Source organism: Peromyscus californicus, unplaced genomic scaffold (genome assembly GCF_007827085.1).
Source record: "Peromyscus californicus insignis strain IS unplaced genomic scaffold, ASM782708v3 Scaffold_19__1_contigs__length_69161282, whole genome shotgun sequence".
Classification (NCBI taxonomy): Eukaryota; Metazoa; Chordata; class Mammalia; order Rodentia; family Cricetidae; genus Peromyscus; species Peromyscus californicus.
This window is the reverse complement of record NW_026294491.1, coordinates 45,518,486-45,543,658: the sequence shown is the minus strand read 5'-3', so window position 1 is coordinate 45,543,658 and position 25,173 is coordinate 45,518,486.

Genomic DNA, 25,173 nt, shown 5'->3' with positions numbered 1-25,173 from the left:
AACAGATAGGAAGATAATGTTATATCATGGTTGCCCTTCACCTCATTCATGTGATTTCTGAATACCTCTCAGGAAATCATTTTCCTTGAAGGAAACAAATTAACAAGACCGCCATTTAAACAATTAACCATCAACCTCTTCTCTGCAAAAAAAAATAAAAAATAAAAATAAAAACACCAATCAGTAAAACAACCGGTGTTCATACAAGCAATGAGAATTGCTGCAGGGAAATTGAAGGAAGACTTAACCTGTTATTTTTCTGAAGCAAAGAAAGGCAAATTTTACATGACAGTAAAAATGCATGTTTTAACCCACACTTACTTTGTTTCTCCTGCCTCGGAATGGTTTCAGAATTTTCAAATGAGCCCTGGCATTTGGAGAACTAGAAACCATTAGTGTACACCAAGTAAGCATCATTTTACTTCAGTGCTGTTTCTCTGAGACTTGATCAACAGACAGAATTAAGAACTGTATCGATATGTGCACATACCCGTATTTGTTTTTATTCCTCTCTCTCCATCTCCCTCAGCCCCCGCCCCCCATCTCATGGGTTTCCTCTAACATTCCTCCTTTACTTATTTGCAATTTCATTCTCTGAACATCAGAACACTGAGTTAAAATTTGTAAGATTTACTTGACTCTGGGCATAATATGTTATATCATGGCAATTAAATGTGTGATTCTATGTTTATCAAACAATTTAGAGGCATTTACCAAACATCTCTACGTATCAATATCCCCTTTAAAGTGTAATTTACTCAAGATATTATACTCAATTTGAAGTTAAACATTTAATAATTACTTTTAATTAGAAATGTCATAGTGTAAGCAAGAAATAATTGTACCTATGTTTGTTCTATCTATATCACCTACATGTATTTGTAGTTATTGTTTTTACCATATTGTAGTTAAACCATATTGTTGTAAGCAGAAAAAGAAGATACTTGAAAATAAAATCACCCCATTCCTCATAAAGCAGGTATAGGTTTCATGGGACATGGAAAGGGAGATGAGTCCTCACACTGAAGTCTGCTTGAAGTTTTTTACTAGCTGAGAATCAAGGCTTTCAGGATTTCCAGCATGATAGATGTCATTTACTGTTGAACTTGCCTACATAGAGATAATATTTCTTTTAAGTAGTAATATTTTCAGATAAAAATGTTAAAGTAGCAATGGACCATATATTTAGGGAGTCAGTACACTCAGTCTTATTTCTTTTCCACAAGTAAACCTAAAATTGTCTAGGAAGTTCACCACTAAGAATTGTCAGATTATGCGCTGCAACCCTTCGGACTTTGGGCTTTACCTTATCGGCTGAAATCCTATCTACCACTCCGCAGGAACCACCCTCTGGTCTTGGCTACATTTCTTAGTGACCATCTGATTTGTAAAATCAGACACCAATGAAATCATACATAGTTATTTTAAAGTCATTTGAGAAGACCTCTCTTAAAAACCTAACAGTTGGGAATTGTTTGATGTCATTTTTAAGTTTTATTGCATTATGATTAGATGGGATAAATGAAGTTATTTCAATGTCTGTGATTTTTTAAAGATTGACTTTGTGTCCCAGGATGTGGACTACTTCATAGAGACTTCCCTGTTGCTGCTTGGCAGACTGTATGTTCTTTGGTGTTTGCATGGAATATTCTGTAGATACCTGTTAAATCTGTTCGATGTATGATGCCATTTAATTCTGATGTTTCTCTATTTTTTTTTTGTCCAGATGACTTATCTGTTGGAGAAAGTCACCTACTGTTAATGGGTTTATGTTAATCTGTGTCTTTGAATACAGTAGTATGCCTTTTTTCATTTTTTAAAATTAAATTGTTTGCACCAGAGTTTGGTGCACATATGTTTAAGATAGTAATGGATTCTTGATCAACTGTTCCCTTGATTAAAATGAGGTATACTTACTTTTTTGGTATTTAACGGTTCTTATATTCTCTTCTATTAAGCATTTTAAAATTAACATTGTTAATTTGTGTTCACAAAACAATACACATTGGGAGTAGATTATCTACCCTTGGACTTGTACTCAGGAGGTGGACACATGAGGACCATGAGTTCAAATGTATTCTTGAATAATTACTGACATCCAAACCAGGCCTAATAAAAACAAAATCTCAAGAGAATTTGTGAAAACATGAAAAACAAAACCAGGAACAACAACCAACCACCCTTTTAAAAACACCCTGACTTGAAAAGTATGATCACACACTGCCTGGTATTTAAATAAGCAATGGACTATTTAGACAATGGGGATCCTATTCTATACATTAAAGCAGAAAAACATGTATCACTAAGTAGAAGCACAATGGAAGATGGACAAAAGCCACAGAAGGACTATAGGGACCACAAAATAAACTTAACTAAATGGATTTGCCATACATACAGCACAGTTTGGTATCTACCTCAAATGTTTCAAAATAGAAACCAAATTGCAGTGATTTCCACCATTAGCCTTGACTAAACATAGTAACTAATTTACTTCCTTCAAGGCTATGATGGAAAGAAAATGAAGTAACAAACGTCCAGGTATGACCTGACTTCCCAACAGTCAGTATTCCTTTCTCCTCACAGCTTTAGATATCCAGCTTCCCTCCACAGCTTTCTCTTCAGAGCTGTATGCTGTGGGATGGTCTGTATGTCAAATGTGTTGCTGATTGGTCAATAAATAAATCACTGATTGGCCCGTGGCCAGGCAGGAAGTATAGGTGGGACAAGGAGGAGAATAGAGCTGGGAAGTGGAAGGTTGAGTCAGAGGGACACTGTCAGCCGCCATGATGAGAAACAGCATGTAAAGATGCCGGTAAGCCATGAGCCATGTGGCAAGGTATAGATTAATGGAAATGGATTAATTTAAGCTGTAAGAACAGTTAGCAAGAAGCCTGCCACGGCCATACAGTTTGTAACCAATATAAGTCTCTGTGTTTACTTGGTCGGGTTTGAGTGGCTGTGGGACTGGCGGGTGTCAGAGATTTGTCCTGACTGTGGGCCAGTCAGGAAAACTTTAGCTACAGCTGTAGGTATCCTAGATAGCTTCCCTCCACAGCTTCAGGTATATCCTGACTTGCCATGCATCATATACCTTTCTCCTCACAGCTGCAGATATCCAGGACACCTTCCTTTCACAGCTGTAGGTATAGCCTAATTTCTGACAGTCAGGGAACCTTTACTTCCACAGCTGTAACACTTACACTGTGAATTTAAACAATAATGTAATGGTTTTAGATCTAATTATATGAAATAGCTAATTCAGGTGTAAAACTTATAGATTTGTATTAGTTCCCTTTTTGATGTTGTGATGTAAGGTATACTTTCTTATCTCTTTTGGTTGGTTTTAGTTTGAAGTCATTTTGTCACATATTAGGGTAGTTATTCCTGCTTCCTTCCTGGTTCCACTTGATTGGATGACTTTTGTCAATTCTTTTACTCTAACATAGTAACTAACATTAAAGCTAAGATGTTGCCGGGCGGTGGTGGAGCATGCCTTTAATCCCAGCACTCGGGAGGCAGAGGCAGGAGGATCTCTGTGAGTTCGAGGCCAGCCTGGTCTACAAAGTGAGTTCCAGGAAAGGCGCAAAGCTACACAGAGAAACCCTGTCTCGAAAAACCAACAACAACAAAAAAAAAAGCTAAGATGTTATTCTCACAGACTAAAGATATATTTGGTTACTTGATCTGCTCAGGCAGCCTGTGTCTTTTTATTGGAGAATTGAGGCCATTAATATTTAAAGTTACTATTGAAAGGTATATACTAATTGTAGTTCTACTGTTAATTTTTTTTGATGGTTGTGTTTCTGTACTTAGTGGTACTTTGTGCTTTAGTAATTATAACTATCTATTTTTTTCTATTCTCTTGATTGCGTTTATTCCTCTGCTCAGCCTGAGATATTTTATTTAAGTTTGATATGTTGTATATAAAAGTTAAAAGTGACGGGAGGGGGGAGAACAAGGGAATCCGTGGCTGATATGTAGAACTGAATTGTATTGCAAAATAAATTAAAATAAATTAAAAAAAAACTTAAATAAAAAAAAGTTAAAAGTGTTTGTATCATAGAAAGTTTTTCTTTCTCCTCAACTGTGGAAGATAGTTTTGCTGCTTATAATAATCTAGGTAGAGCATAAAGTTTTCAAATAACTTTGGGGATCTATCTAACACCAATTCTTCTTGGGTACCTATCAGGTTAGTCTCAGTTGTCATTTTGGTTTAATTAAGAAGTAACGATGCAAAACTAAGTTACTAAGAGAAGACTTCCAGGAAAAAATGTGTGTGTGTGTGTGTGTGTGTGTGTGTGTGTGTGTGTGTGTGTGTGTGTGTTTCAATGTCTTCGTTAATCCTCCAAAATTATTAGTAACAATTTCTTGATTATAAGAGGCTAAAACCTACATTTCCAATAAAAACAATTATCTTGATTTTTTTCCTGTTGCAGTGATAAAAATACCCTGACAAAAGCAATTTAAGGGATAAATGGCTTTCTGTGTATGACTCACAAGTCGAGAACACAGTTCATCATAGTGTGAGAGTCACAGCAGAAGAGCTCAAATCAGCTGGTTACATGGAGCTCACAGCTAGTGTTATTGCTAGAGGTCCATTCACTTTCCTCCTTACATATCATCCAGCTGTTTAGCTCCAGACTCAGTCTTGCTCACAGAGAAGATGGGACATTGGACCTCAGTTAACCTAATGAAGATTTCTTCATAGGTATGCCCAAAAGCAATCCAAAACTAATAATCAATGACATGTGTGCCTGAAGCCTTGTCACCCAGGTGATTCTAGATGCTGTGAAGTTGACAGTCAGTGTTGCACATCACAACAATGTTGTTTAAAGCCAAGTAGGGTGACTAACCCCAGTATTACAATATTCAGCAGTGACTCAGTAAGGGGAATATCTTTAGTTTTACTCAAAATTGTATAGATAGTGAGACCCAACCTCAAAAGTCAAATGCAGAGTGGAAGGCACATGCATAATGATTTGACAAGAACATTAATTAGCAGCTGGGGAACTGGACTGGGAAAACCCAGCAGAAGTTCAGCATGAAGGAGAAAAGAGCAGATGAAGAATCATTACAGCAAACTGAAATTTGGACTAGCTATTGAAAAGATCTTACACATATACACTCCTCTTCGATATGCAGGTCAAGAATTAGGGTGAGGCAAATAAGGTACTTGCCTCTTACTCAAAATTCATGAGAAATAAAATAAAATTCATGAAAACTTGGGGCTCACCAGCTAATTGTACTTTCTGTTGTCATAGAGGACCAAGGATCAGTTCCTAGCACTCATGTTAAGTGGATTAAAGCCACTTAGAACTCTAGCTCTATGGGAATTGATGAACTGTTTTGTCCTCTGAAGGCACGAAAACATATGAACACACACACACATTCTAAAATAAAAATGGAATATTTTTTAATTCAGGCAAATTTCACACTATTAAAAAGCAAATAATTCATAGTCAATGAATAAAACACATTTAAAGCTAGTGGGAAAAATACTTGTTTTCCAAATTAATGCTTATGGACATGTCCTAAGGTTGTACGTATACATTTATATATCACCTATAACCAGGTCACTCTAAACTCCAACATTGCAACATTGTAAAGTGCTCTAACATTCTTATCAGATATTCTTTGGGGTAGGTGTTTTTTTGAGTATGGAGAACTTTAAAGACTTAGGCATCCCTTTAAATTTCTTTTTGTTGTTGTTGTTCATGGTATCTCCATAAGATACAAACTTTGAGGCATGATCAAACTTAGATTTTCCCTGAGTCTAATCAGTGAATGGAGTATATTTAAGCATATACTGAAGCCAACCCTACATTTGAATCAGTATGTGATTCAAGGTTTCAATTTTGAAAAATTTTATGACTTCGCAGCTGCCATTTCTGAACTCACATATTTTCTAAAATTCATAATTATGCATAAGGTTTTGCTATGTTTTTATAGAATTTGTCATGACAGAGGGGGTGGTAGCAGCAGCAGCGGTGGCAGCAACAAAAGAATGAGTGAGTAACAGGTCCAAACACATAACATGATGGGGATGACTATTTATAATGTAGCTTATTTGTAGGGAGCCTGCATACAACATCTATTTATACTTTGGTTCAATGGATGTAAAGAAGTGTGAATTACTGAGTATAAATCTGCACTGGTGTTAGTTGCATAGACTCTCTATTGATTGCATATTGCCATACTGTTGTTCCATTATAAACTCATATTACCTTCATGGATAACGGCACAGACAAGAAATCTCATGAAAGGCTGCTTTGTAAACAAAAGTGAGAGGCCTGATAGTTTTTTATTGTAAAAGATGTGTTAACTTCAGTACTAAAAGAATTATTACATTAATACTGAAGAAATAATGTCCTTATGAGTTCTTATTTCTAAAATTGTCAGAGCTTCACATGTTCTCATTCAGAATGTTACATTTATATTGGATTGTAAAACAACCATCCTGGAGACAAGTGTAAAACAGGTGCTAAAGCACAAAGACTTACATTTATATGTCAAGTGATTGTTTCCAGGAGCAAAAATCAAATTTTAGCTGCTATGCAAAGGAATGGAATTTTATGGTAATAGAAGACACTTTCCAACAAGTCTCACTATAGTATTAAAATATACACAGTTCTCTACCTCTGAACATTGCCTTTATAAATGATCCATGAGTAGTTGCTTCAAAACCCTCTCTTTCCTATTTTCTAACCCTCTCATTTCTTTGCAATTCTACTTGCTTATGCATAAACAAGATATATAATAACTACAAAAATAGAACAGAGTTGGAACTCCAACAAAAATCTTCATAACCTTGAATTACATGGATTTATCCACCCATACTAGTGACTAGGAACATTTATCCAGTAAACAAATAAATACCTCCCCCATTCCTAGATAAAACAGCAATGCGTAAGGAGAGAGAATTTCCAAGTGAGAGACTAGGTCACTACAAGTCCCTGGAAATGAAAAATGTATATAAGATTAAAAGTGTTAAAAATATTTAATGCTCAAATATATTAATGCATGATTTTCTTTTGTATAATGGGCACATAAGCTGCTCTTTAGAGACAACTACCGTGCAGAGTCCATTGCAAGAGGGTTTGGTAACTGCTTCTCAAGAGCTGACACCAAGAATGGATGAGACTGAAATAAAAAAGGAAGCAGATTCTCTAGTCTATTACCTGTTGACATGAGTTCAGAATATGTCAGCTGTAGACTGATAACTCTGGTTTAAAAGAACAGTGTGATCCAGCTGGGGAGATAATTCCTTTGGTCAAGGCTCTTGTTGCTGAGCCTAATGACCTGAATTCCATACCTAGAAAGAACATGGTAGAAAGCGAGGACCATCTCCCATCTGTGTACTCCACATGTGTGCCATGGCACGTTGTGCTCTCCAACATATTTGAATAAATGTGAAAAACTATAAAAGGAATCTTTCATCTTTTAAGAACCAGAGTAACTATAAATGAAAAAGGCCTAAACTCTCTCCTTCTTGTCATTCAACAAGCAAGTCCATTTTCCCACTTCTGCTCATTTTGCTAGGCAAGCTCACAATAAAACACCTCTCAAAAAAATTCTGAGTGATACCATTGGGTCCTATATCAAAGCAAATATTAATAAATACTTATACTTTGAAAATGACTAAAATCAATACCCAGATATTAAACTTAAATAGGAAATTTGGCTTGAAATAATTTGTGGGTTATATCTCAGTCTGAGTTATAGCTGGGGTAGCTCACATAAAAGATAAACAAGGCTTCTATTTGGAAGAAGCATGAAACCTCTTGTCAGCATCAAGAACAAAGACTGAAAATGAAGGTTGGAACCAGCGTCGGCCTCATGAAAGGACCCGAGGCTATTGCCCATATTATTATTCTTGTTCCTAAGAGCAGTGCTTTCAAATCCATCATAATGCCCATTTAATGCTTTGGAAAGAGGGTGATGAAGAGTTAGATGAGGGAGAGCAAGAGATCAAAGAGGAGAAGAAAGAAGGGAGAGGTGAAAAGAAAGGAGGGGAAGGAAGAGATGGTAAGGGAGAGGAGGAGAAGGGAAGGGAAAGTGATAGGAGATTAAGAAAAGGGGGGAGGAAGGGAGGAGGAGAGTTAGGGGAAGAGGGGGAGGGGGAAGGAGAAAAGTGTAGGGTAGTGAAGGGGCAGGGATAGCTATAGAGGGATTCACAAATTATCTATGATTATTTGGGCATGTGAGAGGCCTAAGAATGCCCCCTGCCTATGCGGGTTACATTAGAGATATGAATTACTAGACAGCCTGTACCACTGGGAATTCTCTCTTATCCTGTAGACAGAATGTTCAAGAGTGTTAAGAAAAGTAGTTTCGCCCTTATCATAAAGCATTCAATAGACAGGGCATTCTATGCCCCAAGAATTTGACATTTAATATTGTCCAAAATCACTGTTATGCCTTTGTCTGGGTAAACTTTTTTTTTTTCTGGATAAACTTTTAAACCAAAGTCAGTACCATGCTTTGTGACATAAGAAAAGAAACAATCATATAGATGTTAGAATACCCATGAACAGGTGACTGAGTACTCAAAGGGAAATGTGAATTCCATCAGCCTGTCCAGCATTGCTAATTAGTTCCTTTCCCTTCTGGAAGCATTTCACTCAGTTACTTGTCTCTCTAGGGTAAGGAGAGATTGACTATGCTATGATCAACTTGTACTGGGTCCCATGCGCTGCACATCAGGGGCTTCATTCAGTAATTCTTTAAAGAACCAGAACATTGGAACAAATATTTTGCTGTAATTCTGTTTTCGTTTTTAGAAGTGAGTAGATATTTTGTCCTAAATTTCTACTTTTTAAATATTATCTCCATATACAAAAGTTTTCATCAGCTTCCACCTGATTTTCTTTTAACAAATTGATACATTTTGAGCATACTTTATGTTGGCTTAAAACTTATCACTTCCTGAAGAACACAAAGACATGCTGTAAAACGAATTGCTAAATGGTCTTATTAATAAAAAAACACAGAGCCAGATAGTTGGGGAAAAGCTGAAAGATCAAAGAGGCAGAACAGCAAGCCACTAGTTCTTACCCCTACAAAATCCTCCTCCGAAAGAGAGCGAGTGCCTCTCTCCACCCTGCCTTATCACTTCCTTTCTCCACCAAGCTCTATCACTTCCTGCCTATCTGGACAGACCTCTAAATCTCTATGGTTAACTAGTGGCTAGCTCCTCCTTCTGATTTTCAGGCAAGCTTTATTTGTTAGAGCACAAATAAAGTATCTCCACAACATCCTTTGGAAACAAGAAAACTTCTGTATCTTACATATAAAGTCAAAAGTTTTTGAAATAATTAAAAAATATTTTCTCATTTCCAAAGAAATATACTTGTTATATTGCATTACATTTATTATATGACTGTTCTCATGAACTTGAATTTGTCTTCCTAGAAAGAATAGACACTCTAGATAAGCTTTCAGGTTTCTGTCTACTGAATTCATAATAGTGATTGGTAGAAAATAAGAAGGATAGGGAGTAGATGCAGGAAGAATGGATTTAATGAGGTCATGCTTTGTGTATGAATATCACACTGAATCCTGTTTCTATGTAAAATTAATGTTGTTAATAGTTAAAACATTTTGTAAATTCCCCAAAATAATTACTATGCAAGTATTTTAAGGAATAAAAATTCATTTTGAAAGCCTAATGGTTAACTGAAAATCTTACTTTCATACATACAGGCATACTTGTTGTGTGTGTGTGTGTGTGTGAGTGTGTGTATGTACACGGACTCACCTACAAATTATAGAAATTATATGAAAAATGCCTTTGTTTTCTTTTTTCATGGTATTACAGAATTGTATTATTTTTTAAGATGATAAAAATGGCTTTTCAAAATCAGTATTTTCTGAAAAGTATTTGAAAATTATAAACATAACTAAGCAAACTCATGTCTTTGCTTAGTGTGATTTCCAATAATATAAAATACCCACCCCATTTTCCAGTTAAATTATGTTCTAACATGTTTTTTTTCATATGAAAACCTAAAAGCAGACAGCTTCCATAGAACATGATATGCTGACTATCTAAGGTACATGCCATGACTGGATTTAAATGGTAGACATTGGATAAATGCAATCCTGAAGGGATGGTTGAAATAGAAAATATAGAAACAAATCTTCAACTTAATTCTTTTCTTTTTTTGAAAATAGACCAATAGACCAAGCTTAAATTGAATGTCATTTTTAAGAACTGAATGTCATGGGCTGGCCTGATGACTCAGTGGATGATAATACTAGCTGTGAAAGTATAAGGACTAGAATTGAACCCCCCAGAAACCACATGAAATCACATAAAGTTAAATGGAGAGATCTAACTTCACAAAGTTTCCCTCTATGACACAGTTGTGTATAGCATTCAAGTATACCCATACCTATTTTGAAGCTTAAATGTCTTCTCGATATTTTCACAAAAATGAAATAGCAGATTCTTAAAGACTCAAATACTTCCATAGATACACATGTTTTTCTGTGTCCTGCCTGGCCAGCAGTCAGAACAAATCTCACCCACAGTCCTTCAGCTTTTTATAAAATATTCACAGAGGCTTAATATTAATGATAACTGCTTGGCCATTTGCTCAGGCTTATTACTGACTAGCTCTTATCTATGTTTAGCCATGTGGCTTTGTATGTTTTTTTCAGTTCTGCCTTCACATCTTGTTTCCTCTGTGTCTGGCTGGCAACTTCTGACTCAGCCTTCTTCTTCCCAGAATTCTCCTAAGCTGCTTGCTCTGCCTATACTTTCTGCCTGGCTACTGGCCAATCAGTGTTTTGTTAAACCAGTGTTCAAAAGCATTATCCCACAGCATTTCCCCTTTTCTGTCTAAACAAAAAGGAAGGTTTTAACTATAACATATGAAAATTAAATGTAATAGAACAGTTATCAAGCAAGAATTACAGTTACAATGTCTAATCTATTTATATTTGGAAAAATTAAAGAAAGCATTCTTTTTATCCTATATTTGTGAGTCTAAAGTTTCATGTCTAATTTATCTTTTATCATAACCAAAAAAATTATAACTATATAGTCTTCAACTACCTCAAAGACCTCAGAAGGATATAACATTACCTAAGTCAACAGGAAGAGCATTGTAAGCAACTTCCCAAAATCTAGAATGACAGACAGCTGGCTGCCTGAACAGTCATCCAAAATTCCTCCACAAACTGGGGCATCAATCTTCATCCTATAGGCCTAGCATATTTCAGTTGCTTCTCTCTGTGTCCTGTAGAATGTTTGGCAGTTTCTTCTGTGAGGCAGGAACCTAAAGGGCCATCTGGCTTTGCAGCATTCTGTGGTCACCTTCCTATGGGTCCTATATGTTCAGTCTATATACAACTATTATCAGCAATCCAGGCAAGAGCAATTTCCTGCCCAAATGTCTGTTTGTGCCAAGAAGAAGATAAACTCCATATGGCGTGTTTTTGATGCCCATCTTTCTCTTTGAAGTAAATTGGTGCTGCCAGGTATAGACGTCTCACAGTTCATAAAGTCTAAGTTTTTAAAACAGAATAGAAAGAAAAAGGGAAATGATGGGTGATTTTGTTCTGTATGCTGTGAATATGTGTTGCTCCAATTGGTTGATAAATAAAGATGTTTGGCCAGTGGTGAGGTAGAATAGGGTTAGGTGGGGCATTCCAATTAGAGAGAGAGAAAAGCAGAGAGCAGAGGAGACACTGCTAACTGCCACCAGAAGAAGCAAGATGTAAAGTACCAGTAAGCCACAAGCCACATGACAAAGTATGGATTTATAAAAATGCATTAATTTAAGTTATAAAAGCTAGCTAGCAAGAAGCCTGCCATGGCTAAAGCTTAAAAATAATATAAACCTCTATGTGTTTACTTGGGTCTGAGCAGCTGCAGGACTAGTAGGTGAGAGAGAGATTTGTCCTGACCGTGGGCCAGGCAGGGCACAGGAAAACTTACAAATAAAGGTGGAAACCAACTGTGGGACAATATTTACCCTTTTATAATTGAAAATCCCTTAATAAATTAATTAATTAATTTTTGTGATTGCCTGTTTCTATTCATCTTGTAAATAAAACAAGTTCGGGTTTAGGTAGCATACTAAAGACAGTAGTGTTTTTATCCTTTGGAGATTTTAGAAAAAGCCTAGTCCACCTTTTGCTTGTGATGTAAAAACAACAACAACAACAAAAAAAAACCCCAAAACAACAACAAAAAAACCCACTTGAATGTGTAATGTAATAAAACTCTTATGCCCATATTCTCATTTTAAGTCAACTTCCCTATAACCCCTGAAGTATTTTTCTTTGTGTACTGGTTTCTATTTCTCTGAGTAGAGAATGTCAAATGTCTAATCTTTTTCTCTAGATGTCATCTCCTCTACTTCACAATGTGTGCTTACTAAAACTACAAGATCACTATCATTTGTTGGGGATAGTTTATTGAAAGTTAGTGAATTGATTTTCCAAATACAAAAATAATATGAAGTAGATTTGAATCCACGATAAAATTTTAGATACTCACTCATTGAATTGTAAAAACATTTCCACTTTTGTTATTTTCCAAAACTACTTATAGCTGTCAATCATACAGCACAGCTTTGAATATAAGTTACTATAAATTATTAGTCTTGAAAATCATTTTTTTATAACTCTGGAATTTTGTATATTGGTTCCATGAACACTGGATTGTACAAATCTGGAAAGTTATGATTCAAAAGAGATAAAAAAAAATCCAAATATGTAAATTCAAGGCCAAAGGTAATATAAATTGAATAGTGATTTTCTTTTCTTTTCTTTCTTTTTTTTTTTCAAGACAGGGTTTCTTTGTATAGCACTGGCTGTCCTGGAACTCACTATGTGGATCAGGCTGGCCTCAAACTCATAGAGATCTTCCTGCCTCTACCTTCCAATTACAGAGATTAAAGTTGTGTGCTACCACTGTCAACCTAAACAGTGACATTTTGTAGCCGTAAGTTTTCCTGTGTCCTGCTTTGTCTGCAGCTGCTGAGACCCAAATAAACACACAGAGGCTTATATTATTTTTAAACTATGGCCATGGCAGGCTTCTTTCTAGTTAGCTCTTATATCTTAAATTAACACATTTCTATAAATCTATACTTTGCCATGTGGCATGTGACTTACCAGTACTTTACATCTTGCTTCTTCTGGTGGCAAATAGCAGCATCTCCTCTGCTCTCTGCCTTTCTATCTGTCTAGTTAGAATGTCACTCCTAACCCTATTCTGCCTCACCATTGGCCAAACATCTTTATTTATCAACCAATCAAAGCAACACATATTCATAGTATATAGAACAGTATCACCCATCAACATTTCTTAACTAAAAGACATGGAGCCTTTCTTCAGTAACTATGGTGATATTTTATTTGTATTAAAATGTTATTTGTATGTTAATAAATAAAGTTGCCCGGGGGTCAGAGCTATTAGCAAGCCATAGGAAAGCAGGGCAGTGGTAGCGTATGCTTGTAATTCCAGCACTTAGTAGGCAGAGCTGGGTAAGTCTCTGTGTGTTCAGGGATACAGCCATTATTGGATACACATGCCTTTAATCTTAATACCAATCATGGAAAACCTGGAGGCCTATACAGACAGGCTGTGAGGAGGCGGTCATGTGGTTGGGTTTACAACCAATGAGAAGGCAGGACAGGAACTCTATATAAAGACTTTAACACAGGGGTAGCTCTGGTTTGGAGAGGTAGGACCACTGCAGGAGGAAGGGTAAGGTTTTGGCTCTTGGCTCTGACCTCTTGGCTTTCTTCTTTGCATTGGTTCTGTGTTTATTGTTTGATGGGAAGGTTGGATACATCTACATTTGGCGCCCAACGTGACAAGAATTCATTAAAAACCGATTGGCTTGGCTTGGCGGCAGGTCTGGTTTCCAGCCTGGGCGGCCCGGCTGCCTAGCTTGGGCCCAGGCCTGACTGACCCGCAGCTGGAACTGCTACAAACAACTCAGACCTGCCCTGCTGAACAGGGCCCCTGCCTGTAAAGCCAAGGCTTGACTCGGCTCAAGCGGCTACACTTTCTCTCTCTCTCTCTCTCTCTCTCTCTCTCTCTCTCTCTCTCTCTCTCTCTCTCGCTGGATTCACACCTCGAACACCAGGTGGCTGTGAAATTCCCTGGGATTCTACTGTTCTACCCAGACTTGGTAAGTCAATTAACATATCTATTTAAAAGAGAATTTTTTTCTACATTAAAAAAAAAAATGGGCTTTATGTGTACATTGGAAGAAAATTGGGCTTTGTTTGAAATTTTAGGCACTCTGACAATGGAACAACTATATGAAAAGATTAATATTGATCGAATTATTCAGTTTATTACTTTTCTTATCCTCATTTTACTATTTAAAAAGATCGTCAACTTAAGTGCCAGGATAACAGTCTTAGAAAAACTTGTTAAACCGGTAAAAATGAATTATAGAGAAATTCAAATTCAGACAGAAGAAATAAATAGTGAAGTTGTTTCAAAATTGGATCGTAAGGTTACAGAAAGAAAGCCAGTTTTCACACAATCACCCTTAATTTATCCAGTAGCCGTACAGCAGCTACCTGATGAAGAGAATGAACAAAATACTTGGGTTCCAGTTGAAATGTTAGACTTACGAAGATTTAAGGAGGCAATAGCATCTTATGGCATGCACTCCCCATATGTAAAGCAAATGTTAAACACCTGGTCAACTTGTAATAGGATTATACCAAAGGACTGGCGGGAATTGGCACAGGCTGTTCTTGAACCCGGACAAAATCTCCAGTGGAAAATGTGGTTCAGTAATGAGGCTAAAAATATAGAAAGACAATGGAGGGATAGTGGAATACAAGTCTGCCAGGATCAGCTTATTGGCGAAGGCCAATATGCTTCAGTACAAACACAATGTTCATATGATGTCCAAACCCTACTTCTATGTAAAACGGCAGCTTTGAATGCATGGGACAGAGTTGAAGAACCAGGAAAAAAAACTGAGTCATTTACAAAGGTTATACAGGGCCCCAAAGAATCTTTCACAGACTTCTTACAAAGATTGACTTCAGCAGTACAAAAAATGGTCCCGAATTCAGAGGCTAGTCAGATAATAATTGAATCTTTGGCCTTTGAGAATGCAAATGCAGCGTGCAAAAGAATAATTAGGCCGTTAAAGGCAAGATCTGCACCTTTGGAAGATTGGATTAGAGATACAGTTAATGTAGAGGCTTATGACCATGATGATATGTGGGTAGGAAAAGCAATTTCAAAAGGTTTGAGCAATGTTAGATGTTTTGGATGTGGAAAGCAAGGACATTTGAAAAGGGATTGTAAACAGGTCATTCCTAGAAATAATGTTTATTCAAGGAACACTGGCAACAGAATGCCCCTTCCTTCTGGAGTATGCAGAAGGTGTGGTAAGGGAAAACACTGGACTAACGAATGTAGATCAACAAGGGACAGACAGGGTAACCCTCTGCCTCGACCTTCGGGAAACTCCCAGAGGGGCCTCAGGCAGGCCCCCACAGTAAATCCAGTTCAAACCTTTCCTGCAGTTGTAGAGGAAACCCCTACTCAAAGCAACTAAATAACCAAATGTCTATTGGAATAAATCATGTTAGTCGAGATGATGAAACAGAGAAAATAGGAAATACAGGAAAAAACATAAAGAAAATTTTTTGGCAAACTTCTATTAATGAACAAAGACCAAAACTAACAATAAAAATAAATGGTGTTTTGTTGTCTGGTCTGGTAGACACAGGTGCTGACATTACCATAATTGCACCAGAATTTTGGCATCCAACTTGGCCTCTTCAGGAGGTAAACATTCAACTCTTAGGAATTGGGACATTATCTAGAGTGAAACAAAGTGTAAGATGGCTTGAATGTATAGGTCCAGAAGGACAGAAAGGAAAATTAAAACCATATATGGCTAACATAGCTATGAACCTGTGGGGTCGAGACTTGTTACAACAGTGGAATACTCAGATTAATATCCCTCCAATCTCAGAAACAAATCATAAATTAGTACGTGTTTCTGAGAGAAATATTAAAAGATATTATTCTAATGAGTGCTCACCAGCCATCCATGTCATACAAGAACAGGGCACAACAACTGATAATCTTCCAAAAACATTAACAGCTCTACCTTTAAAATGGTCAACAGACAAGCCTGTATGGGTTCAGCAATGGCCTTTAACAACAGAGAAACTCCAGGCTTTACAAGAGCTGGTGGAAGAACAGTTAAATGCTCATCATATTGAAGAATCAACCAGCCCTTGGAATTCTCCTGTATTTGTTATAAAAAAAAAAATCTGGTAAATGGAGAATGGTAACAGACCTTAGAGCAATTAACAAAGTAATTCAGCCAATGGGCTCTTTACAATCTGGAATTCCTTTACCTACTCTGTTACCAAAAGGCTGGCCTCTCATAGTTATTGATTTAAAAGACTGTTTCTTTTCAATACCCTTACAAGAAAAAGACAGAGAAAGATTTGCTTTCACAGTGCCTACTTATAATAATTCTCAACCGGTTAAAAGATTTCAATGGAGGGTTCTCCCACAGGGAATGTTGAATAGCCCAACTTTGTGCCAATATTTTGTAAAACAGCCATTAGAAGTGGTACGTAAAAAATTTCCTAAATCTATAATTTATCATTATATGGATGACATTTTATTAGCTGATTCAAATGCAGATACTTTAGAAAGAATGTTTGAAAAAGTAAAGAAAATTTTGCCTTGCTGGGGATTACAAATTGCTTTAGAAAAGGTACAAAGAGGAGATTCTATTAATTATTTAGGATATAAAATAGAACTTCAAAAAATTAGACCTCAAAAAGTGCAAATTAGGAGAGATCGACTACAGACTCTTAATGACTTTCAAAGATTATTTGGAGACATTTCTCATCTAAGAACTATTGTTGGGGTAAAAAATGATGAACTGAATAATTTGTTTAAAACCTTAGAAGGTGATAAGGACTTAAATAGTCCAAGAGAATTATCACCTGAAGCTGAGAAAGAATTGGCCTTGGTAGAAAAGAAAGTACATGAAGGGCATGTAGATCGTATTGATCCAAAGCTGGATTGCATTTTGGTTATTTTACCTTCTAGGCATTCCCCAACAGGAATATTAATGCAAAGGGAAGATATTATATTGGAATGGATATTTTTACCAAATAAACCAAATAAAAAATTAAAAACTTATGTGGAAAAAATCTCTGACTTGATTTGGAAAGGAAAATTGAGACTTCGTCAATTAGCAGGAATAGACCCAGCAGAAATTGTCGTACCTTTAACTAAGGAGGACATTGAAAAATTATGGATAGAAAATGAAGCTTGGCAAAAAGCTTGTAGTAATTTTTTGGGAGAAATTAACAGCAAATATCCCAAAAGCAATAGAATTGATCTTATAAAGAGAGCTGATTGGATCTTGCCTCAAATTGTGAGGAAAAAACCCATATCTGGAGTTCGTACATTTTATACAGATGCCAACAAACAAGGAAAGGCAGGTTACAAATCAGAAAATTTAAGTAAAGTGGTTCAAAGTCCTTATAATTCAGTTCAAAAATCAGAATTGTATGCTATTCTGTTGGTATTAATGGATTTTTCAGAACCTCTCAATATAGTAACTGACTCTCAGTATGCTGAAAGAGTAGTATTACATATTGAGACTGCAGAATTTATCCACGATGCTTCAGAATTAACTTCATTATTTATTCAATTACAAGATACAATCAGAAAACGGAGTCATCCTTTATATATAACTCACATCCGATCCCATACTGGTCTGCCAGGCCCTCTAGCACAAGGCAATGATGAGATTGATAAATTATTGATAGGAAATGTGCTGGAGGCCTCAGAATTTCATAAAAAACATCATGTAAATAGTAAAGGTTTAAAAAAGGATTTTTCCATAACCTGGCAACAAGCCAAAGAAATAGTAAAGAAATGTCCTACTTGTTCCTTCTACAATCAAACACCATTACCAGCAGGATGTAACCCAAAGGGTACTCAGAGGAATGAAATCTGGCAGATGGACGTGTTTCACTTTGCAGAATTTGGAAAACTGAAATATGTACACCACACTATCGATACTTATTCAGGATTTCGTATGTTATCTAAAAAAATTTTATGTCTTCCTAAATGTTTGTTTCTGCTTTTCTTTAAAGATTTAACACTATTTAACTTCTAATAGTCCCAGTTCAATTAAAATTTAAAGCTGACTTTGGAGTTGGAGAATGGCTCTCTCCTTCTTTAAACTCAAGCATGTTGTTAAAAGGAAAATGCAAACTCCCTGTATCATGCCAGAGGAAAAGAGCCATCTTCTGCTATGGGACAGGAGAAAAGCCAAATTAATTAAGGGACTATTCTATTACGAATCTCAACTCTTTGATTCTATTCTGATTCTTTAAACTTTTCTTAAAGTATGAATTTTATATCAAAATTTACAAGATCAATATATATAGATATATATACATTTTAAACTTTGTTAAGATATAAATGGTCATATAGAGTACTAACTAATTCTAAAAAGTCGCATATATAGTCTTTGTGTTCGAGTCTCTTATCAGTTTTTTTGCAGGAAATCACGGTTAGGCCTAACATCAACTGAAGTCTCCAGGAAGAAGATGGGGCCCCACAACAACAACAATTCCACGTGGACAATAATAACATCACTAAGCTGACAAACATCATCTACAGATCAGCTTTGAACTACAAAGTGCTCAGAGCAATTTTGAGAAGAGCTAGCTGAGATGATCCAGTCTCAAAGACTACTTGAATAAGGATTTGAGATAAACCCTGAATTTTGGCATTATACACAGACTGGATAACGAAGGATATATTTACCTTTCCTAGAATTTGACAATTAACCTAAAATTTTTCTTTCAGGATAAAGATACCTTCGCCCATACCCAGCAGGAAGCGATTTCAAGAATACGACACCCACATTCCCAAAGAGGTGGTGTGGGGCGGTTGGTTTTTTTGGTCTTTTAATGGGTTTTGGGTCTGGGATAATTTTCATTGATTAGGGGGGTTGGTTACAAGTTGTTGTCAAGGGTTAGGAAAAAGGCTAAGCAAAGGAGATTAGATTTAAGGTTCTTATTAAAAAAAAAAAAAAAGAAAGAAAGAAAAGAAAAATGTAAATACTTTACATTGGATTGGATTGTTTTATATTGTATACAAATTATATATATTGAAATTGATATTGTTAGAAAATGTTATATATATTTTTCTAATTGTACCGTTCATCTAACAATGTAATGCAATTTTCTGATCCTTGAATGTTATTACCAACTATTAGGATATAAAGAAATGAAAGTTAGTAGTTAGATATTATAATAGAACTTGTAGTTATATTAGGTATGTTTTCAAGATTGAGTAGATATATTTTAGATAGACAGGTTATCTTCAAACCCTTCAGAGATCTACAGAATATGGCATTTAAAATGTTTTAATAACTTAGAAAATTTTTCTTTTTTGTTATGACTATGAGACATGTCGACTCCTGGCAGTACCAATCTACTTCAGAGAAAATATGGGCATTGAAGAAACTGCATATGGAGTTAACTTTCATTGTGGCAAAAGTTAGCCACTGGACAACAAAGTATCCTCGAATCAACAGGACAAAATGGACAAACAGGACATAAAACAAAGGATTACTGATTCTTGCCAAAACAAGTGTGGTTATGGCTTTATCAAAAGGCATCTTCAGAGGCCAGGACAATATGGCACCATCCCTGAAGTGGCCTTCGCAATTCGAAAAAGGTACAGTGCCCTTTTCTTCGAAGGCAGCTGAACAGGCAGTGGGCCGATGGCCTCTGATGTGCAATGGAACAGCAGCTGAAACAGTTATTCTTGAAGAGTAACTAAGCTCACGCCTCTCAATAGTAGACTGGCATTTGATGGAGGGATATGGAGAAGAATGGGATGCTGAGATGAAGCCATATATACACAGCCAGGAAGAATGGACAGCTGAGTTGGAAAACCATCAGCAATTTCCAGAATTTGAAATCCTGAATCATGACATGACACTGGTGGAATTCAGGTGTTTCTGGTACATGGACTACTCTCACTCAATGTGAGGTTGAACTGTTGACCTTGTGTACATCCTGCTTCACAAATGAGTCTGTCGGATATGCTGGGCCTATAGGCTGAAGATGATGCCCCAGCACTTCGGAGAAACCTCAGGTGACTGTCCAGACAGCTGTCTGTTTCTGTCAACTCACAAATTTTTTGGAGGTTGCTTATGTGCACTTCCTGTTTTTATTTTTGTTAGCTAATATTATTTCCTTCTTGGGTCTCTGAGGGAGTTGAAGATTAGTTAGTTATAGTTGAAGGTTAGTTAGTTATAGTTGAAGATTAATTAGGATACATTTTGAACTTACCAAAATAGGATAGATAATGAAATTATTTTCTCTGAATTTGTCAAATACAAATGGACTAGACATTGTTTAGGTATTTATTACTTGTATATATTGTATATAGTTATTATCCTTTTGTATATAGTTTTTCTTATATTAGTTATAAGCTTTTTCTTTTTTTTCCTTTTTATTAAAATAGAAAAGGGGAAATATGGTGATATTTTATTTGTATTAAAATGTTATTTGTATGTTAATAAATAAAGTTGCCCGGGGGTCAGAGCTATTAGCAAGCCATAGGAAAGCAGGGCAGTGGTAGCGTATGCTTGTAATTCCAGCACTTAGTAGGCAGAGCTGGGTAAGTCTCTGTGTGTTCAGGGATACAGCCATTATTGGATACACATGCCTTTAATCTTAATACCAATCATGGAAAACCTGGAGGCCTATACAGACAGGCTGTGAGGAGGCGGTCATGTGGTTGGGTTTACAACCAATGAGAAGGCAGGACAGGAACTCTATATAAAGACTTTAACACAGGGGTAGCTCTGGTTTGGAGAGGTAGGACCACTGCAGGAGGAAGGGTAAGGTTTTGGCTCTTGGCTCTGACCTCTTGGCTTTCTTCTTTGCATTGGTTCTGTGTTTATTGTTTGATGGGAAGGTTGGATACATCTACAAGTAACTGATAGAAGCAGATGCAGAGATCTACAGCAAAATACCAGGCTGAGCTCCAGGAGTCCAGTCAAAGACAGAGAAGAGGGATTCTATGAGCAAGGGGCATTAAGATCACAATAGGGAAACTTACAGAGACAACCAAACCAAACTAGTGGGCACTCATGAAATTTAGTCCAACACCTGTGGAGCCTCCACAGGACTGAACTAGGTAGGCCCTCTGCGTAAATGAGACAGTTGATTAGCTTGATCTGCTTAAGGGATCCCTGGCAGTAGGATCAAGATCCATTCCTGCTGCAGGAAGTGGCTTTTTGGAGTCTACTTCCTGTGGTGGGACACCTTCCACAGCCTTGAGGCAAGGGGAGGGGCTTGGACCTACCTCAGCTGAATGTACCAGGCACTGCTGACTTCCCATAGGAGGCCTTACCTTCTTGTAGGAGGGAATGGGGGTGGGTTGGGGGAGGGGAGTTTGGAGAGTGGGGAGGAGGGAAGAGGGGGATCTGTGATTGGTGTGTAAAATTAATAAAAATTTTCTTAATAATAAAAAAAGAGTTGGAGACTGAAGTGGAGGAATATATCCTAAAGTATGAAGGAAAGGAAGTCTGCATAGGAGTTTAATGTCTAATTGTTTCATTAAAAAAAAAAACACAAGGAGAATGCACCACATATAAAAATGACAAATGCATAAGTAACATTTTAATTTGAGGTGCAAAAGCCCTCAGATAATTATTGTAAATGTGATGAGGATTCTCTGGCAAATGTCTACGCACGAATGCCAGAAAGTGAGAAGAACACACAGAAGACACCCATGGGAACAGCATTTCTGGGAGCTAAGAAATTCTGAGTTCAAGTTTTCTAGAAAATGGCAGAGTACTGCAGAAACTACCAGGGTTATTTTTCCTTGTCATCATTAAGTTCTAAACCCGTGTTAAAACTTCTGGTCTGGACAATATTATATAAATGTATTTGTTTGTTCTCCCCACTAAGAATAACTTTCATTTCTAGATAACAAAGGAACAACCAAAGGAAGTTCTGCAAGTCTATAGGAGGGAGAAACAATGGATTGTGAAGCCATGAAAGGAGGGATGTCAATGAAGCAAAAGCACCTGGATCTTCTCAAAGAAGAAGGATACAGGAGCCACAAGACACATCAGGAAATGGAAGGAAGTAGATTTCTTTCTTTATATCAAAGTCAATTCCTCATAAACAGAATGGGTGATATTCACCTTAGAGGACCGCATATAAAGAAACCTCACAAACACAATCAAGACATCTATCCAACAAAAAATCTGATACTGTCTTTATTAGAACAGTCTGTAACTGATGCTGTCTTTATTAGAACAGTCTATCAAGAATTGTAAGTCACCTATCAAAACTCAAATTATCAAGTGAATATACATGTAGTAAATCTTACTAAACATGGAAAAAGTAAAATTATTAAATGACAATCATAGAATTAAAATATAATGAGAGGAAAGATGAAAAGATAATCTAGTTGAAAAGCCTCTATAAGGAACAAAATGGCAGGGCATAGGATGAATGAATCTACTACTAAATGAGTAGACCTTCTCCAGTCTAACAAACAACAGCACACTACAATGAAACCTGATCCTCAGGAGTCAATGGATTGATGACTACAGACTCAAGATATGTATAAATACCTGTTTACAAGGGGTAAAAATGTGGTTAACAGCATAGAAAAACAAAAATGATAGCTCCCAGTTAGGAAATATGCATGCAGAGATTCAAGCTACTAGAATTTCATCAACACTGTGAGCATATACAATACTAAAAAAACTTCATGATCCAAAAACATAGTCAATGTTTGTGTAGTAAAAACTGGTAGTCATAAAAAATATATGTATAATTAAAGGTGGCAACACCTACACACATTCATGAACACACACACATATTATTAATAGAATAACTTGATAGGGGATGTTCACAGCAGAGTGAGTCAACACTGTCTACTAGACTTACTTTAAATATTCCATTAAACCAAGTATGTTAAGCCTTTTTTCCAACATCTATTCATCCTTAAGCAAAATAAGTGAAATCAAGCACGACAAAGAGAACCAAGCCCTAGAAAACAAATCTCAACATTAAAATAATTTAAATTCTATGAAATATTTTCTACTCACAGAGTTCTCTAAATTGAAAACAGTAACAAAAGTCAGTGGAAACATTTTCTTAACATGACAGCTAAATGAAGAAATTCTAAGTCATCAGAACTGCAAAGATTAATTCAAAGTTTTGCATTTTATATGAAACAGAATGAAGATGAAGATATAAGAACAAAATATAGAGCATCTATCTTGAGTGGTGACAAATGTGAATTTATAGCATTATCTCATTAAATTAGAAAAAGATATTGCTTCAGATGTCAACTTTAAGAACTTAGATGCTTAGTTCAAAATAATCCAAATAAAGGAACATGGGACAGAGTAAAGACAAAGCCAGTGATATCTAAATAGACAACATAAGCAAAACACAAATCTGGCTCTTCCAACAATCAATAAAATTGATCAACTGTGGTATGGCTAAGACCAAAATTATTTTAATTCTTAAGAACAAGGCTACAGATACTTTGTATTAACCAGATTTAGGTCTATGGTAAGTATACAGTTGACTGAGAACCCAGGTGAGAATAGCTTGTGGATTTTGAGGAGCACTGGGTGAAGATTTTAAATCTTGACTCTAAAGCAAAAGTACGTAAAATATTTTTACAGCTCTTATACTATTATTACCATTGACAACTGAAATATAAGGTAATTATTCTTAGAAACTTCCACTTCATTTTGGAGCATGAAAGATTTGTGGGACTCAAAATTTCAAAACAGATGAAAAAATATATGTGTGTTTGTGTAATGGTGTGTGTGTGTGTGTGTGTGTGTGTGTGTGTGTGTGTGTGTGTGTAAGTGTTCAGAAAGTTGAGGATACACACACACAGAGTCTTTGGGAACTGTTTTTTATAACATGAAATGTAAAATATTCAGAAATATTTATCATGGCAATCATTATAAACATACGAACATTTTACCTTGACTTTTCTTCTGCATTTACATTAGTATGAAAGGAAATTCATCTTGTAATCCTAATCATCCTAATGTTCCTCTGTGCATTAGTGTAGTACAGTTTATAGACACTTAGAATCTTTGAAATTATTTTCTAGTTGTGTATAATCTAAACAATAGAGGTTAAAATGGAAGAAATACAGGCGCAGAGGGTCAACTTTGGAAACATTCAGCATTGTAAAAAGCAGCATTTTCATTTTCTGTGGAAAAAGAAGTTACAGGCAAGTGCAAAGCAAGTACTGTGCAGTCCTAGGAGGCATGGAAAGACACAATTTGAAGTCTGGACAAGTTGGCCTCTGGTCACAAATCACCAACTTTTTTGAGTTGAATAGATAGAATGGCTTTTCAGTCTTCACAATTAGAAGTCTCCAGCTGTTATGCTACATGGCCACATACCCCTGAGCTTTGTTTTCTCCTTCAGTTAACAAATCCTGAGGAAATAGTTGACAGATTTCTTTTTCTAAGCCAAACTTACGGTGTGATATTTGGGCTTCTCAAATCTGTGGACTGTATCATTTTCTATTTTGTATTTTCTCTGTGTGTTCAAATGTCTGATTTATAATTTATGGAAGCTGCACACATCTCTACTAACACTTGACACAGTGTATCACTGTCTGTTTGCTGTAAGAATGATGTTAGGACCTGTTTCTGTCATTCCTGTGATTATTTTTTTCTAATTCTAGAGTAAAAGGTGAGCATTTTTAATCCACATTTAATGACTTTCTTCACTGAACTGAAGGGATATTTTTCTCAGCTTCTTGCATTAGAAGATTAACATGCTCTTTATTTACTTCTTTGTGTAACAGAAAATTATAACATAAGAGTTTTTATTGAAAAATAAGAAAAGTTTTATATGATGGTTAAATATATCTTACAAGATTTGTTTCGTGTGTGTGTGTGTGTGTGTGTGTGTGTGTGTGTGTGTGTGTGTGTGTGTGTAAGTCAGGTGTTCGTTCTCAGGTTGTCACACTTCATGTAAAGCACTGAAGGAGAGTTAAGAGAATTTAGGCAAATGACAAAATCAAGAGCAAATTCCTTTAAGATGGCTGCTTCTTGTTCCCAGTGGAAATTGTGACTGTGAATAGCATGAAATAAACACTTGCCCAAG